The following is a 19,873-nucleotide window of genomic DNA, read 5'->3' on the forward strand; positions in this document are numbered from 1 at the left end:
TTCCATCACAGAGCAGGTACAAAGGGAACTTGACATATTCAAAAGACGGCCAAAACCCCTCTGGACAAGACCCTGTGGCCTGGTGGTGGAGTAAGAGGGATACACTGCCCAACTTATCTGCCCTATCCAATACATACTTGTGTGTCCCAGCCTCGTCAACACCTTCTGAACGTGTTTTCGGTTGCGCTGGGCATGCCATCAGCCAAGAGCAATGCCGAATATTGCCAAAAAAAAAAAAAAAGCTAACATGGTGATTTTTTTTTGCAAAAAAACATCAAAAAATAAGAGGTTTTTGGAAAACTTGTGTTTTTTACATTCTTTAAGCACCGGTTCCGGCACCGTTTGAGCACCGGTACATTTCAAAAGTACCGGTTTGGCACCAGTATCGGATAAAACCTAATCGATACCCATCCCTACCACAGCACAGGTCAACAGAGTGAGACAGCAGCATAGAGTTTGCAGACTTCAGGGAACCCAGAACTTTTAGGAGGAATGTTCCTGTTCCAAAGAAATTGTGTCTCCTTAACATCATCAACAGTCCTGATGCCTCTGTACAGATATCAACAGCAGCAGCTCTGTCCTCTGTAACCTCTGACAGGATACTCATAATAGTTCCTGATTCTCCACAAGGCACTTGGTCCCATCATGGTGGCTTGTCCACCTGATCTCCAACAGTCGTTTCAGGGAGGGAATGTCATAGTTCTGTGAAACATAATGACGGTGGAAAAATGAGTGTAGAGATCCTGAAAGATCAAAAGAGGTTTTTGCACATGGCTCTGCCTGCATTGCATGGACCACTGCCGAGTGCAGCTGGTGGTTGTAGCAGTGGATGTAGGGAATATCCTTCCCTACCTTCTTCTGCAGTTAGGCCTGAACCCCACCCCTGAGCCCACTCATGACAGAAGCTCCATCATAGCACTGACTGATCATTTCAGCTGCACTATAGCCTGAATCAGAGAGATGCTCAAGAATTTGGGTGGTAATAAAATCAGCATCTAACTCACTGAGGTCAAGCAGACCGATCAGGTGTTCCTCTGGATGCCGTTACAGACAAATCTAACCATGACTGACTGATTCTCCACATCTGTCCCTAGTTCCATCACTTTTAATGCAAAATGCTTTGTCATAATTATCTTTGATCTTTTTTAATACCATGTTTGCCAGTGTTGCAATAATTTGTTTTGTATGTGGTGAGATGTGTATGTTGCATTTTCTGGGATGTGTTTGTTTATTTCATTAAATTTGGACTCTTTGGCCAGTGTGTAGTCGACCATTTTTAAGAACAGTCCTGCAGAGAAACCATCACCACTGGAGATTTCCACACTAGTTAATTTACTGCTAGGAGCTGAACTACTTCTCCTATTATTTTTACATAGAATCTGTTATTATTTATTTGTGTGGGACTAATTAAATTACCTATTGTTTCCCCTGTGGCCTCTCTTTGGGACATTTCAGACCAGCTTCTTCAGTTTTATGTGGCATTGACTTGATGCATGCTTTGTGAGTCCCTTGTCCTTTTCCAGTGCTGTTTTCCAATTATTAAATCCTTGTTCTGTGAAAAACAAATCCCTATCATTGTTCTTCCCCCCAAACTTACGACATGGGAAACAAAAGCGCGCATCCAGCTTTACAGAATGTTCCAGCCATGGTCTCCCACGATACCAGGCAGGGCAAAATGAGCGCAGTAACCAAATAATTCCAGTGACCAACAGCAGAAGAAAACTTCAACCAGTGGCTCAGCTCAGATAATAAAGGTGCGTCTCTGTTCTGCTGCTGACCGTCTGGGAGCGTGTGAAGCGAGGGACACGACAGAGAACCAAGTGCAGTGGCTGGCCACACTCTCCCTATGTATCTTCCAATCTGCAGCAACTTTGAATGAGGGAAAAAGAGAGAGGAGAGCACTTGGGGGGGGGGGGGGGGGGGGGTGTCACTAATTTTAGGGGGGCATTGCCCCTCCTTGCCCATGCCTACATCCGGGCCCGCAATGTACCCGATGAAAGGTGATGTTTCTAACCGTTTCCTCGGGTATCTTCATGTGGGTGTGGAGAAAGTTCTTGATGGTTTGTTCGCAATCCTTCGCTTCTCCTCCGGTCTGCTCTGGAAGGCCTACGAACACCAGGTTGTCTCTCATGCTGTGTGCCTGGAGATCCAGAACCGTCTCCTTTAGAGCTTTGTTGTCCTGGGAGATCCGATCTAATCCTGCAGTCAAGGAGGAACCGATTCCCGCAAAGACGTGTTCTCAGCAGCGAGCCGCTCCACCTGCTCCTGGCTGAGTTCCAGAGATTGTCGGAGGTTCTGGAACTCCTTGTGAATAACCTCAAGCAGATGGAGTCGCCCCTCAAATCCCAGAAGCCGTTTATCTATAGATTCTAGTAACTCTAGGACATCCTTCTGGGGACGGCTCCTCTTGGTCCCAAGTGTTTCCGTCTCAGCTGCTGATTTCTTCGGTCCCATGACAAAAAACTCAAAACCTTCGTCAATATATATTTGCAAACTTTCAAAATTTTCTCCACTTACCTCCAGGTTGAGTGTGTTTCCCCATATTTTTACTTCCTGCCCCGTTGAGGTACCTGGCAAGGCTGAGTCGGACCGCATCGCGATTTTGGCCGCTGATTGGCTAGGGGGTGGAGTCCCTGGTTGCTCCAGAGTTTTTTTCTTTCTGCTTCACTTCCTGCAGCCATTTCCTGGTTCAGAGTCTGACAAAAAGCCATAAAATTGAGCAAAGTGTCCAGCTACACCAACATTTTTCAGCTGACTTGTGTTTCTGGGGAGCATACAGGTTACCTTACACTGTTTACTGATCACCTCATGCTATTTATCACAAGTAAAAATGAGTTTCTCCTACTCAGAATTCAGTTTAGCTATTGTTTTTGTCTGGAAGGTTAATTTTTACTAAGAACAACAGATTGGATCAGAAACAGAACCAGTCTGCCTAATAAATGATAAACAGCCAGAGGGCCTAGCTGGTGAACAACACTGACCAGATAACTCCACTGAAACCTGTCCTGTGGGACTGTTTCACTTACTTTATGCTTCTTTGTGAGAAATCTCCTGATGTCCATGTCTGTGGAGGGATTAGACATGGAAAGATTATTGTGAGATAGTGACATCTCCTCCTCCTTGGTGCATAAATTGGAGGCACTTCCACTTCTAAGCACTGAAGTGGAGAATACCTCTCGTGGTGCAGTGTGATTTGCAAGCTGAGGAAGTTCACGGCGAACTTTGTTTATCGTACCCAGTGTCGTTGTTTTGCGCTGAAGCAGTCTGTGCGACAGCGCCAGCGAGGTGACGAAATGGTCTGTCGTGACATTTCTCCCAGCATCCAAAAAGGGCTCCAGCAGTTTCATGACCACATTCTCTTCCCGCCTCTCGCCCTTCCGATGACTGGTGTCCTTTCCCAAGTAAGGGGAGGCATTGCACACATTTGCTCTCCAAATCTGTGGCCATCCAGAACTTGAGCCCGAATTTGTCAGTCTTGGTTGCAATATACTGGGTGAACGGACAACGGACCTTGGTAGGGAACTGCTGTTCATCAATGGCCATGTGTTCTCCTGGAGTGAAACTCTCAGCGCAGTTCTTGGTGACGCATGTCCAGATATCAGAGATCAACCAGGTCCTGGATTTCACACAAATGTGAGCAGGTTTAGTAAATCTAGTGTTAAATCCATCTCCTACATCACTGAGTAAGCGGAGGACAGGTGCGGTCCTGATCCTGTGGAGGAACTGTCAGTGCAGGCTTTCACATCACAACTCCACCTCTCCTGGTCCCAACTGCACTGATGGTGACTCTGGTCTTCGGCACAAGCGGGTCACTTTGAGGCTGTGGAGCGTTCACACTGGAGAAAGTTTGATGTCACATTTAAGTCAAAGTGTGAAAACTCACACAAATAAATCCGATTCACTCAAAAAATCTGAACTGAGCATCAAGGCTCGCGGGATGGGTACCGAATTCGGTACTTTTTAAGGTACCGACCGAGCACCGATTCACGTCGTTTCAAACGTTGCCTCATTTCGGTACCCGTCCTTCATAACGAGAACTTGCCAAGACAGCTGCGCATACGCAAGAGCGTTACGTCGTCGGTCGCTGCGAGCGAGTTGTAAACAGAGCAGCATGGTAGAAAGAATGCACGCTAACGCTTGGGTCCACTTCATTAAATGTGATGGGTAACTGGGTGATGATGAAACCAGCAACAGACAACGATCTAAGTGAGACATCCCCATCTTAATCTGCTCCGGTAGGTAAATAAAATGTTTAAGATAACGTTAGCTTGATATGTTAGCTTCCGTTTCGCTAATGGTGCGTTTGCTTTCTCCTCAGAACTCCGAATTTCCAACTAGAACATGAACGCGCTCTAAAGTTTGGCTTCACTTTACTAAATGCGACGGGTGATTGGGTGAAGATGAAACCAGCAACAACATTTTAAGTGTGAGGCATCATCGTTTTAATCTGCTCCAGCAGTTAAATAAACTGTTAAAGATAACGTTAGCTTGATACGTTAGCTTCCATTGCCACCGTTGTTATCAGCTAATGGTGCGTTCGCTTTCTCCTCAGAAATTCTAACTTCCCAGTAGAAAAATCAAATGAAAAAAAGACGGCAAAAGGAATGAAGATACACAGCAAATTTAGTTCACAGTAAAGATGTTTGCTTCAGTTTAATTATCAGCTTATAAAACTACAAGGACGATGTTAAAATACAAACAGTTGAATGTTATTTATCGTGATATTTATCAAATATTGTTATATATTGAGAAAAATATACATTTAATTATAAAAGAGAATTAAAATAATAAACACTCAAAAGTATCGAAAATTGGTACCGTTAAGTACCGGTATCGATTCGTAGGTACCGGGAATTAGTACCGGATCGATTCAAATGTCAAAGGTACCCATCCCTAAGTGTGATTGTTGTCTAAATGTGGAAGGGGGAGGGCATCCAATTGTGTCATCTTAAAACGTGTGTGTGTGTGGGATGGGGGGGGGGGGGTCTATGATAACACATTAGAAATCATTCTCACAGGACAAACGGAGACACTAACAAAACACCTGAATAGCATCAACGTCACCAACAACATAAATTTTACAAATGAAGACGAAACAGACAACAGCATAACGGTCATGGACATGAAAATAACCAGACAGACGGAACCTTAAAAATAAACCATCAAAGAGTGCGAGAGGGAAACAAGTCAAAGGCACACAAGAGCCGCCAAACAAGAAGCAGAAAGCAAAATAAAGAAATCAGTTAACCGACCACTGCACAAGGGAAAACTCACTTGATGGACCGGGACAGAACACGGATCAGGACAACAAATATACAAAAGATGGATCAAAGAAGTGATAGAAGTAAGGAGACGTGGACACAAAACCACGAAGAGACGATGGAGTAGCACATTGGATCACACATGGGACTTTGTCATCAGCAAGGAGGACACGGGCAGCAGAGGGCGACATCGTCCTCTGCTGCCCGCGGAAACACCAACAGCGGCTAACTCTGATGATGGCTAGAGTCGCTAAAACATGTCAGCTTCAAGGTAAACAACAGTTGTTTCACTGTGCAGTGTAAAAACAGAACAAAGTCATGGAAAGTGAGTTTAAGATGTGCTGCTGAAAGGTTTTCACACATCTGGATCAGTGGGGTCAAACTCACATTAGAACTGGGCTGGAATGAAAATCTGGGACGGAGTTGCCGGACTGACTCAGTATTTATTAAAACAGACGACAAACATGAACATCTACAGTAGAGGTGTGAATCTTCACTTGTCTCCCGATTCGATTCGATTACGATTATTGGGTCAACGATTCAATTCAATTCGATATCCCGATGCATCCCAATGCATCACGATTATTTTATATTGATTTGTTTTCATCGATAAATAGAAGATGTCAGATAATTGCTTTTTTTTTTTATCAAAAACCGTAAGTGACACAACCTGCCATCCCTCAAAAGCTCTCCATTCACAACAGGTTAGGACAAAACATTTTAAACATTTAAGAAGATTTAACAAAGTAAAACAATCTGTTTCCTCGTTCAACACCAGGCCTCAGGCTGAGAAAAACACGCTTTGCAAAAACTCACAAAATCTAAAAAAGTACTGAAAAACTTCAGGGCACATAATGTTATAATAAAATACATAATGGGTTCATATGTGAGTGTTTAATGTCTCTGAGCAGCTCTAGAGTCAAATATTTATGCCACAGTTGAAGGGTGTCAGAAATAACACCAAATGAAATGTTTTACTTAGTTTGTTATTTTATTTGAACCCAGTGGTTCATTTCTGAAATGCTGGAGAATGAATCAAGTTCTGTTTGATGCAGAAAATAATAAAACATAAAACAAATTCTACACTTCCAATAATATTTAAGATGTGTGTTTTATTTTTTCTGATAATAACACCAGCAGAAGGCTGTGGGCTGGATTAGGATTAAATTACCCAGCTGATGAATCTCCTTCACTAACCAGCTAACTACAAACCTTTCCACTAACCTGTCCTGTGTGACCCGCACCATGTAACCCTCATGTCCATGTGGCCCTCATGTCCATGTGGCCCTCATGTCCATGCTGTCTCTGGAGGAGCAGATAGGAGACAAGACCTCCTGTAACCTAAAATGGACCAAAGCTTCCTCCCAGTTTCTCTTTAAGATGAATTTAACATCAGTTTATCATCATGAAACAAAAGAATAAAATGGAACAAAAACTTCTATCTTCTATTTCTCTCTCCTTTTAACTTCTCCGTGTCCCTAAATAAAAGAGACAGATGATTACGCTGCAGCTGCCGTCATTGACCCCGCCCCCTCCCCAAGACCGGATCTCCCTACATTACAACAAGCAGTCTGACTGAGCGCTTCCAGGAGAAATAATAAATAAATTATGAAAATAACGCGTGTTTGGAGCAACAGTTTGGAGGAGCGTCCTCCGATTCTCTCTCTTGCGTGAGCAGACAGTCTCTCTCTCTCTCTCTCTCTCTGTCGCTGATCGAGCGAGCGGAGCGCGCCACATCGCTCGCCACATGACAACCCGCTCAATTAACTTAATTCACGGCCCAAATCCAACAGAACCGGTCGGGCTGATTCGGTTCCGGTTCAGTCTCAGGTTACAACTCTAGGCTCAGCCCTGCAGTACCACATTAAGGCGGAACCACTTGGTAAACAACAGTTGTTTCACTTGATGGACCGGGACAGAATCTCTCTCTGTGGAGAATGTGGAGGACGCTCACTCTGATAGATTTGGATGCAGCGCTGGTACTGCCATTAAAAAAACAAAGCTACATTCCACTATAATCGATTATGGCGTACTCTTCTACGATGCAGAATCGTTTATGTCCGCATCCCGATGCATCAATTATTTGATTATTTTCCTCAGCTCTAATCTACAGATATGTACTGTTGAACCTTTTCATCTGGAAACAAACTTATTTCTGCATAAAGACAAAATCTGGATTAACCAGATTATATCAGTGTGTTCATCAGTCAGCCAGACTGAGGAGGGTAATGTTGCGCTAGCATAGATGCTAATGACTGTAAACCGAAAGGAGGGGGCGCTTTGACTGATGCACTAATGCAGCAAAGCACTATGGGATTTGTAGTCTTTGTGGCACACTAGCCGGTGGGCCAGTTAATACATATTTGATATATGATCTAGTGGGCCAAATCTAAATCTACCGTGGGCCAGATTTGGCCCGAGGGCCTGAGTTTGACGCCTGTGATGCTTTTCTGGTAGAGAGTTCAGGACGTCTCCGTCCAGCAGAGGGAGCTGTTGGTGCAGAAGTAGTTAGAGCAGACAGAAAAGACTTTCTAAAGAGATGATTTAGTTTGAGCCTGGATGAGTTCAGCTCACATGTAAGCAGGTTGGGTTGATGTAAAACAACCTTTTTATTATTTCTGCTGGTTTAGTGAATTACTTCTCTGTTCTTGTCTTTGGAAAAAAGTCTCAACCCCTAAAATCTAACCTGTTACTGAAGAAGTGAAGTTTGATCAGAAATGATCAGAATGGAGTCACAAGGAAGGAAGTTGAACCTGGACTGGTTTTGCTGACAGACAACTGGTTTGTAGCTCAGAGCAAAAAGCAGTCGGACCAGACTACAACAGCTGCTGGTTCAAAGATGGAGGCTGAAGGTCTGAACACTCCTCCTGGTGCGCTAAAGGAGCAGCTGGCTGTGGGCCAACATGCTAATAATACACCTGACTGAGTAGGAAAAGAGGCTGCATTCCACTTCTGATAAAAAAAACACCCAGCATGCACTGCTGCAGGAGTGGAGTGCAGCTGTATTGAACCATGAAACAGACCTCTAGTCACCTCTGGTGTGACATCACCCTCAGAGGATGACATCATCACCACATCTCAGTGAACTGCTGGAGTTTTTAGAAACTGTTTAAATGTCTTTGCTCGGCAGACGTGAGAGGAAGGAGGAAGTAGAAGGTTGCTTTTCATTGGTCCAAGAAGAGACCTGTCTTAGTTCCAGAGACTTCCTCCTGCTCCACCTGCTGCTTCAGTTCCAGCAGCAGCCTGAGCTGTTGGACTGGAAACCAGTCAGAGGGAAGATGTTAGAGAAGATGTCCACCTAGAGAATCTGAAGGTTCACATGTTTTATCTCTCATAGCTTTTATTAGAGAAGAGAAAATCATTTCACATCATTCACATGTACATTTATCCCATGTAAGACCCTCAGGTTAGACTCTCAGAAACAGCCTTTTCCTGATTCTGCTTGTAGATCTGAGAGCAGGTGTGAGCGTCTAGGTGTTGTAGTTCTAGAAGCAGCTCTGATCAAAGGATGAACACAAGTGTGTGGAAGGAGCCTTTAACTGAAGCAGAAGCTGCCATGTGAAGCTGCTTCAGCCTCGTGGACATGAAGCAGTAACAGTAAATGTTTGTGTAGCAGGATCATCTACGCTGGTGTCAGTCATCTCCAACACAGCTGTTACTGTTACCACAGCACATCTGCTCCACTCACAACATCTGGATCAGAGCTGTGTAGATATGAACAGACCGTGGTGGTTGATCTGGTGTTGTGTTGGTGCAGTCAGAAGATGTTTCATAACAAAGAGGAGCAGAAACACACGTCCCTTTGAGGTTTTAGATCGTCTTCATTAATCCCACTGTGAGGAAACTCTCTTGCTACAGCAGGACAAAGACTTAGAGAAAAGAAAAATAATAACAAGATTACAGGTGAACACACAACTGAAGGTTACAACAACAATAACCTTGTTGTAACCTTCAACCACTAAAAACAGTTCATAAAAATGAGTTATGTTTAGAGCCAGATGGCAAGTTTCAGTAGAAGTTCACCTGTTGGGTCTGTGACATCATCTGGTCTGTGACATCATCTGATCTGTGACATCATCTGATCTGTGACATCATCTGATCTCTGACATGCTTCTGTTCCAGCTGCTGTTGATCTTCTCCACTAAAGGAAGAACTGGTCACATGAATCCATCCCAGTAATAAAACATCAGCTCAGCGTTTCCATGGTAACCTCTGCTTCCTGCTCTCACCTCCTCTCAGCGTTTGTCTCTAGTTGTGTTTTTAGTCTCATGACAGCTTTGAGCTCTTCTGTAGTTCTTTAGCTGCTGCTTCATCGTTTCATTAGACTGGATTTGGTTGCTGACATTTTTAAAACGTCTTCTGTTCAGAATTAAAAAGTCCACCATGTCCCAGTCTGGACACGGTGGAGACAGACAAGATGTGGACACAGCTCACATCTACAGACCAGGAGTGTCCAGAGAGGACAAACTACAGAGGACATGTCCAACCATCAATCCACCCTGAGAAGGTTGAGCGTGTGTGTGTGTGTGTGTGTGTGTGTGTGTGTGTGTGTGTGTGTGTGTGTGTGTGTGTGTGTGTGTGTGTGTGTGTGTGTGTGTGTTCCAGACAGGATGGAGACAACATCCCCATCAGATCTCCTGCATGGTTCCAGTGGAGAAGAGTCCAGGTTGAAGAGGAACTCTTTCCTGATGACAGACTGAAGCCCTCAGAAGCAGAACTCCTAGCTGTTCCTCAGCTTCATCACACGATTACTGGAGTTTCACACCTGATGTTCATCTAACAGAGGTTCAGCGTAAATGGAAAAGCTAGAAGATTCAGTCTGGATCTGCAGATAAAAGACAGAAAACATCTAACAGCTTTTCTGTTTTAACATCAAGAGATCACCAGGTCACAGGAAATGGATGAAAAAAGTCTCAGTTCCTTCCTGAAGAAGCTCCCATGGAGCTGCTCTTATTGTTGTTGTTCAAGTTTTACATTTAAATTATTGATCATTTAAAGTTTTCTCCCAGAGATAAAACACAGAAGCAGAAGATGTTGCTCTAAAATCCAAAAAAATAAAACATTCATCATCATGATCCAGTCGGAGTCTCTAGTTTCTAGTTTCTACACAAACTGCTGCTTCAGCCTCTGAGGACCATCAGCACTCAGCTCATCTTCTCTCCTGGTCAAAGGGTTAAATGTCATCATCCCTCTACCTGTAGAGACAAGAAGAGAGGAGGTGACTTCCTGTTTCCAGACTCTCCATCAGCCTCAGTCAGTGATGCAGCACATCCTCCATCAGCAGCACTTCATGTTAACGTGTTGGAGTGGAGCTCACACACCTGCAGACTTTTAGCATCAGGTGTGTTTTCTCTGCAGGTGTGTTTCCTCCTCTGCAGGTGTGTTACCTCTGCAGGTGTGTTTCCTCCTCTGCAGGTGTGTTACCTCTGCAGGTGTGTTTCCTCCTCTGCAGGTGTGTTGCCTCTGCAGGTGTGTTTCCTCCTCTGCAGGTGTGTTGCCTCTGCAAGTGTGTTTCCTCCTCTGCAGGTGTGTTTCCTCCTCTGCAGGTGTGTTGCCTCTGCAGGTGTGTTTCCTCCTCTGCAGGTGTGTTTCCTCCTCTGCAGGTGTGTTACCTCTGTAGGTGTGTTACCTCTGCAGGTGTGTTGCCTCTGCAGGTGTGTTGCCTCTGCAGGTGTGTTACCTCTGCAGGTGTGTTACCTATGCAGGTGTGACTCCAGAGGAAACAAACAGCTGAGTCCTGAAGGCTTCATTACTACACAAACATGTAGTGATGCTTTACTGCTGCTACATCTAAACACACCAACTCATCTGCTTCTGAGTCAGAGACATGGAGGCTGTCCTTGAACACATCTGGATCAGATTAATGACAGGAGGACAGCTGGACAGATGTGTTGAGTGGACTTCAGCAGAGGTTCTGCTCTGTAGAAAGACCACATGGTTCCAAAATGGAAGCCTGCTGTATGAAACCAGAGCCAGTGATTTACAGGCTGCAGTCAGACTGATCTCAGATCTGTGACACAGATCAGTGATCAGCTGTTTCCTGTAGAAACGAGACAACCAGCAGTCTGAGATCAGATCTGATGGATGAGGAGCACTGTCTCTAGACATGTGGAAGCAACCAGCACAATAAGCTTCTGGCTCTTCTGATTGGCTCCTTGGTGTCCAATCATGAAGCCTGTCACCGTTCTCCTCTCACAGCCACTGGGAAGCTGCAGCTTTACTGGTAACACTGGATCTTTGCTTTGATGCTAACTGGGTTTAGTCCAGTCCTGCTGACAGCAGCCTGGACTCACTCCACCCAGATACTGACCTCAGAGTCTGCAGCTTGTAGTCTGGACTCTCCACAAGACCCAGCAGCTGTTTAACATTTGGAGCCTTCAGGTGGTTCCATGTCAGGTCCAGTTCTGTCAGATGGGACGTGTTGGACTTCAGAGCTGAGCCCAGAGAAGAACAGCTGATCTTTGACAAGCTGCAGCTCCTCAACCTGAATAAAGGATAAAAGCAGAGAGCTGAAGCCAACAGGATGCAGGTTAAAACAGAAACATGAACTAAATCATTAAAATAAACTTAATTATTTTATCATGTCAGAAACAAAAACATGATGAACGGATGTTTAATATTTTATTCAGTAAAAGTTGTTTGACTTTTAAATGTAAAATTTCTTCTCTTCTGGCACTCGCAGAGTACAGACGCTTCCCTTTTTGCTCCCTTGTCTTTTTTTCCCAAGGCTCTTTGTCCTGTCGGCCCACAGAGCGCTTCTCTGCACTTCTCCTGAAAATCCCTTTTTTTTATTTTTCAACGATGAGAACGGAGCAGGGGGCTCCCACTTGCCCGCAAGGGACACACCCGGTGGGGTATACGCTCGATTCCTGGAAAGAATGGAGGATCGTATGCCTCTCCCAGTTGTCCATTGAGGACGTCAAAGATGTGTGGATGTTTGGCCTGATGATCACTGGATTTCTTCTGATTGGAGTGGGAGGATATCTGGTTTTCTGGAAATTTGGGAAGACGGGAGCGATTGGAGGGCGACCCGTGCCCACGGAAAGCACCGTTTTTGTGGAGACCTCACAGACTGGGACGTTACTCAAGGTGAATCGTAAGCTGGACAATATTCTAGCTGCGCTACCGGTATTAGTGCGCAAAATGGATGTCATCTCGGAGAGGGTCACCGGACGGTGTGGAGATGTTTAAAACCTGAATTGACTTCACTGGAGGACTTGAATGATCGGTTACAGACTTCAAGGCAGAGAGGAAAATTATCTCTGCCTGACCCAAACAAAGTCTTGTTATCCGAATCTGACGCCGTGGCAGCCTTGTGAATGCCAACAACAAACCCACAGTTACTGTACCAGAGTGTTAGCCTGCATGTACAGCTTACAGCACTGTCTCTTTACATCCTCATCATCACACACATCACTTCTTAGAATGGACCCAAATATGTGACGTTTCTCATCACATCCAGGGCTTGGTTCATTAAATAAAAGATGGAAAGTTCAGCTTCTGGTCCTCGTTAGCTGCAGGGTTAAACATGAGGTCACACTGTTCACCATAGAAAAGACCCTGAGCAGCTGCTGCATGCCAGCACTGTAGGGACACCAGAGCACTAGATCACCTGCAGACATTCAATCATTTACAAGGAGGTGGTCCTCCAAGCATCCAGTCTAGCATTCATTCAGTGCATCAGACACATCATCAAGGTTCAGGAGACCGACTCCACCATTTCTGACTCCATCAGGTACAGTGAAGACTTCAGAGACTTCCATTCCTCACTGAACCTGCATCAGTAGGTGAGAGGACCAAAACACTGAAACTTTTAAACAAGCAGCAACAGAAACTTGTTTTTCTTCTAAAAACTTTTATTTTAATTTTTGGAAAAACTGAAAAGTTCTGAAAAAATAAAAGTTCAGATTCAAGTTTTGGAGTAAAAAAGTTTTAATAATAAATTCTGAAGCATGAGTGAATGATTTTAGTTTGTTAAACACAGAAAAACCTCCAACAGCTGCAGACAACTGACCTCAGAACCTTCAGTCTACAGTCTGGACTCTCCAGGAAACCACAGAGATCCTTCTGTCCAGAACCAGACAGGTGGTTATCACTCAGGTCCAGTTCTGTCAGATGGGACGGGTTGGACTTCAGAGCTGAGGCCAGAGAAGAACAGCTGATCTCTGACAATCTGCAGCTCCACAACCTGAATAAAGAATAAAAGCAGAGAGCTGAAGCCAACAGGATGCAGGTTAAAACAGAAACATGAACTAAGTCATTGAACCCTTGTAATGTGTTAGAAAGCTGTTTACACCTGTGGTGTTAGCGTATGGCAAGCCAAATGAGCATTTATTCTGATATCAGGATATCAGCCAGAATTGTCATGAACATGTAAGCCATTTCTGTCCACTAGTTAACTAGTTAGACATGTTTGTGTCAACTAGTTAAATAGTGACAGCCTAAATGTCAACTAGTTAACTAGTAAGGCCTAAATTCTCTCTAGTTAACTAGTTAAAATGTTTCATATCTTACTAGTTAACTAGTATTGCTCAGTGTGTTCACTAGTTAACTAGTGGACAGATCAATGTCCACTAGTTAACTAGTTAAAACACATTTAGTTTTTACTAGTCAACTAGTAAGGTACAAAAACTCGTACTAGCTGACTACTGAATGTAAAAATCCCACTTGTTAACTTTGCCCAATTTGGCCAGCCGCTTGTGCATTAATTCTGATATCTTGTCAACAGGTCAACTAGTTAACTAGTGAGGGTCAAACTGTACACGCTAGTTAACTAGTGAACACATTTTGACCTTCACTAGTTAACTAGTTGACACAAAAATGGCTCATTAGTTAACTAGTAAAGGCCAAAATGCATACCAGTCAGCTAGTTGAAGGTATTTGTGTCTCACTAGTTAACTAGTCAGGGTCAAAATGAGCCCACCAGTTAACTAGTGGGAGACGGAAATGTTCACTAGTTAACTAGTGAACACATTTTGGCTTCACTAGTTAACTAGGTGACACAAAATGGCTCACTAGTTAACTAGTAAAGGCCAAAATGCATACCAGTCAGCTAGTTGAAGGTTTTTGTGTCTCACTAGTTAACTAGTGATGGCCAAAATGTGCACACCAGTTAACTAGTGACAGAAGAAATGCCCACTAGTTGACAAGTGAACACATTTTGGCTTCCTAGTTAACTAGGTGACACAAAAATGGCTCACTAGTTAACTAGTAAGGGCTAAAATGCATACCAGTCAGCTAGTTGAAGGTTTTTGTGTCTCACTAGTTATCTAGTGACAGTTCAAAGTGTCCACATGTTCACTAGTGAAGGCAAAACTCCTAACTAGTTAAGTAGTTGGAGTAGGGCAGTGCCACTAGTTAACTAGTGAACCATTAATGACTCACTAGCTAGCTAGTTGATTGTAGCAGGCTCACTAGTTAACTAGTTGATGCATCCATCGTCCAAACTAGTTAACTAGTGAGGACATAAATGTATACTAGTAAACTAGTTCAAGCCTACATTCACACTAGCTAGCTAGTTGCACAGAATTCTAATTAGGAGGCAGAGAATTTCTCAAATTGAGGCTTTCTATTGGCTCACTATGTTAAAATAAAATATGACAACCAATCACAGTGTGGAATTTTGCAAAATCCCACCCCAAACATTTGCATGCGGCACACAAGTTAACATGCTGGCCAGAGGAACCTCAGCTAGTAAACTAGTAGTGGCTTCAGTGTGACACTTACATGTAAACTTGTGAAGGCGGAACTGCTCACTAGTTAACTAGAGAGGGTACAAATGTCCACTAGTTAACTAGTGAGGTGCAAAATAAGTGTCACTAGTTCACTAGTGGGCCCCAAAACGCCCACTAGTTAACTAGTAAGGTGCGGATATGCTCACTAGTTAACTAGTGAGGTGCAGATTTGCTCACTAGTTAACTAGTGCACCCTTAAGCACCCACTAGTTAACTAGTAAGGTGCAAAAAAGCATCACTAGTTAACTAGTAAGGTGCAGATATGCTCACTAGTTAACTAGTGGGCCCCAAAACACCAACTAGTTAACTAGTAGGGTGCGGATTTGCTCACTAGTTAACTAGTGAGGCGCAGATATGCTCACTAGTTAACTAGTGACGTGCGGATTTGCTTACTAGTTAACTAGTGAGGTGCGGATTTGCTCACTAGTTAACTAGTGAGGTGCGGATTTGCTCACTAGTTAACTAGTGAGGTGCGGATTTGCTCACTAGTTAACTAGTGAGGTGCAGATTTGCTCACTAGTTAACTAGTGAGGTGCAGATTTGCTCACTAGTTAACTAGTGAGGTGCAGATATGCTCACTAGTTAACTAGTGAGCATATCTGCACCTCACTAGTACCTCACTAGTTAACTAGTGAGCATATCTGCACCTCACTAGTTAACTAGTGAGGTGCGGATTTGCTCACTAGTTAACTAGTTACATCTAAAAACACATACAAGCTGACCATTTTTGCCCACTAGTTAACTAGTGGAACAATTGAAATTTCACCAGTTTACATGTGTGGCAGTGCAGCAGCTCACTAGTTAACTAGTGCCTGAAACACAAATTATGCATATTCTAATGAGAAGGCGGGCAGAAGACTCCTGTTGGGTATAAGAATCCCACCCAGTCTAAAACGTATGTGCTGTGGCCTCACAATCACATACTGATGGGTGTCCCTGAGCGCCAAGGCTTGCACTCATTAGTCATGGTTTGACACCTACTGGTTGGTCGTTGCGGCGGGTTCGAATCCCGCAGATGGCATTCCGCAATTGCTGTAACATTATTTATTTTCTCTTTGTGTTGTAATGTTCAAAGTTTTATTGTTTTACTGCTTTTATTCCCCCCTCCCAAATCAAGTAAAGCACCTCGTTTGGTGTCGTGTAAGGGAGATCAGTTGGCGAGTTCAAGTCCCATTGGAATTTAGTGTGCCAGTAATTTTATTGTAGTTCATTTTTGTTTGGTAATGAAAGTTTGGTATTGAAAAAGGCTATCTCCATCCATCCATCCATCTTCCCAAGAAATAGATCAAATGACACTGAGGGAAAAAACTGTGGTTATTTTGGAGAGGGTGCTTGCTGCAAAACCACAAAGGCGGAGCTGCACCCCGCCCATTCACGCAAACTCAGCCTAGCCCACTGACTTCCGTTTTTGTTTTCAACTTTATCGCAAATTGACCTGACCCACATGAATTACGGCTGTTACTAGTTTACAGTCGTTAATGCTATGTTCTATGCTCCAATTAAACAAGATAAATATAACTTGCTACATGACAAAGACTGAATATATCTCGAAATGAAAAGGTTTCTTTTAGCGAATATCTGCCTACAGCTGGTCTAATAAAACTGGTGTCTAACAGCACTTCGGTTTATTGAATGGCCTCTGGTAGTCTAGTGGTAAAATCGTCTGAGTTGGTTTTTGCTTTCCCCTCAGCTGATGCTGGTTCGATTCTCGGTGGGGTCATCAGCAGTCTATTTAGCCACATTCAATTTGTTCATATTTTAGTTGTAATGTTTATTTTCAGCAAAATATTTATGTCGCTAAAAGTTCTTTGAATTTGGTCGTTCCTAAACAGCATTTTAGTTGAAACTCTGCTCACAAATGGACTCACACTGGCTAAATAAACGAATAAATAAATAAATAAACACATTATATGTTAAACGGTATACCAGTAAATTGTTGTAAACATAGTACTGGCAAGTGTAGCTAGAAATGAAGAAAAGAGGTTGTAAACTACCTAAAACTTACACAACTGGGAGGCGAAACAGCATGTCAACCTGACTCCATAACCACTACACCACCACATCTGTTATAAATCAAGTGGTGTTACATGTAATTGTGCTGCCCAGTGTGTCTCTGAGATGGGATGTATGGTTTATTGGCGGTGTCTCAGTAGAAGTCATTTCAGAAATAATTTGTCAGAAAATTCACAGAATATCCAGATTTGAGAACCAAGACCAGACCCGCTTCGGGGGAGGAGACCAAATTGAAGCTGAGATGGGAGGAAAATGCATGAATGAGGCTAAAAATGGCTTTGGCGTGTTTCTTATGAGGAAATGACAATATAACATCATTAAAAGTTCCAAAAGTTAGATTTTTAATTATATGGAACCTTTACAAAAACTGTTCAATTAACTTCTCAACTCCGTCCTCAATCTCGCATTTTTTAGCTACAACACCCTCTTTGGTTCCAGAATGCTATCAAGTCTGACAACTGGAAGGAATTAGACTGACTCTAATGGAATGGGCGGGGCTGATTCTGGAATGGGTGGGGCTGACTCTGGTGCAGCTCCACCTTCTGGTGCAGCTCCGCCTTTGTGGTTCTGCAGCGATCACCACTTGTTATTTTGAGCTAGTACCAGAAGACAGTGTAACCTTTTTTAGTTCTCTCCAGTCAAAACAAAACTTTAGACTTTTTTCTTTTTTAAATTTAACAGGGAACAGCAATGAATTGAACAGGGAACTTTAACCAGTAGTCACACAACAAAATAAAATCACACAAACAAAATAAAGTTACTCTCCTTTTTTCTTGGTGTCTGAAAAGGGCAGGGAAAACCATCAGACTCCAGTCACCCATCGAATGGACTCTTCACCCTCCTGCCCTCTGGGAAGCGCTACAGGAGCCTATGGACTAAGACTACCAGGTCCCGAAACAGTTTCTTCCCCACAGCTGTCAGACTCCTAAACTCTGCCTGCTGACATAACACCCCAAACCAGCAGCACCCTACATAAACTCTGTAGAAACAAGAAAGCCCTGCAAATCGATGCAGAGCGTCGCGGGATATGCCTGACTGGTCATATATATTACCTCTCATGACACTGACCTCTGACCCTATGAACTTGTGTATGTGATGAGTTTATTTACCTTTGATAGGGAGTTATGACCTCTGATTTTGTCAAAATCCTTCAACCCGTTCAGGAGATATTGCACACAAAAGCCAAATTTTCATATATACGGCCTCACACAACCTTGACCTTTGACCCTATGAGGTTTTGTACCTCATGAGTTTATTTACCTTAGATAGGGAGTTCTCACCTGCGATTTGGTCAAAGTATTTCAACCTGTTCAGAAGATATTGCACACAAAAACCAATTTTTCATATATACGGCCTCACACGACCTTTACCTTTGACCCTATGAGGTTGTGACCTGATCAGTTTATCTACCTTTGATAGGGAGCTATCACCTCTGATTTGGTCAAAATCATTCAACCCGTTCAGGCAATTTTTGATATATATATGACCTCACACAACCTTGACCTTTGACCCTATGACATTGTGTTCCTAATCAGTTCATGTACCCTTCATAGTAATAAAATACACAGGCGAGGGTCCGACTCTCTGGAGGACGCCATGTTGGATTCTATGTTTATTTAGCTGTATTTATGGTTTTGCTGGTGGTTTTTGACTCCTTTGAAAACTGTGCAACAACACTCTTCTTCTTCCTTTTCTTGTGTGTTATTTGGCGGATGGCACTCAACATAAAAAGATGCATTTCTCAAACAATTAATGTATTGGAGCGTGAACCTGAGTCATTAATCTCATATCCTAATTTGAGAGTTACAGCTAGAGTCCAGAGGGTTTTGTTGGCTTTATAAGCATTAGTTAGTAAGGTCCTCACTTGAACAAAAAATACAGCTTGTTTGCAGTGACTTTGGTATTTACTACCCCCTATTGCCAGAAATCTACACACTTTCCCTTTAAGCGCGTTGTCTCTTTAAGACTGGTCCTGGGTGACATTGGAGTTTACAGCGAGGCCTTAGAAATTATCTGTCTGGATATTTATTGTGGAGATTAATGGACTAAAATGGGTTGCTGCACCGTGACTGTCTTCTCCTTTTTTTGGAGAGTAAAAACTATATTTTGGTTTTTAAATGCTGCCGCTGCACCGTGTTAAGAAATCATATTACTGGTTAGTTCGAAATGGGTTGAAATGTTCACATTTCTTCTTTGCTTTACATGCTGATCACTAAAGCGTGCTTTAATTAATATTGCGTTTTCGTAAAACGTAAGAGCAAACAAGGGGGATTTTAATTGACAAAAATAATAAAATCAGCACATTTCCAAGCCAACTGCGGTTAACATTGGCACGTCGGCTTGAAAAATATCTCCTTTTTGCCGTAAATAACACACATTTCATAGCTGTTGTGGGTTATGTATGTGTTCATCAGTGCTTGAGAACTGTAACTTTGGGGAGCGGGTCGTAATTGTGGGCTTTTAATGCGGTGCTGTCTGTGGCGAGGTGTTGGTAGGGTCTGATCGGAGCTGCAGCCAGAGCGTTTCTCCCAACCAGCGGCTGCTGGGAGCTGGTCCACGGTGAAGCAGCCCACGCAGCCGAACGAGGGCTTCCCGGCTAAGAGCTGACCGCAGCGGCCCCGACGACCGCGGGCCAGCGACCCGAGAAATAACATGGGGAGTCCTGCTGCTGCCTGCTGTTGTTTGTTTTCCGTAGTAAATACCTGAATATGCAGAGACTCAACAGGTCATTCAGTTGTATGGTATCATTCAGATGATCAAATGAAATGTTGCAACATTAATATCAGTTTACCTGATCTTGATCAATAATCGCATTGATGAATTGGTGCATGAATAACTACAGACCCTGCTTCCTGCAGCAGCTTT

At 43.4% G+C, this 19,873-nt stretch overlaps 1 pseudogene; it reads right to left on the reverse strand.

Moving 5' to 3' along the window:
• Positions 1–5,054: 5,054 nt before the first annotated feature.
• LOC107372711 (NACHT, LRR and PYD domains-containing protein 12-like) overlaps positions 5,055–19,873 on the reverse strand; it is a 43,068-nt pseudogene continuing 28,249 nt past the window's right edge.

This window comes from Nothobranchius furzeri, chromosome 12, assembly GCF_043380555.1.
Source record: "Nothobranchius furzeri strain GRZ-AD chromosome 12, NfurGRZ-RIMD1, whole genome shotgun sequence".
Taxonomy (NCBI): Eukaryota; Metazoa; Chordata; class Actinopteri; order Cyprinodontiformes; family Nothobranchiidae; genus Nothobranchius; species Nothobranchius furzeri.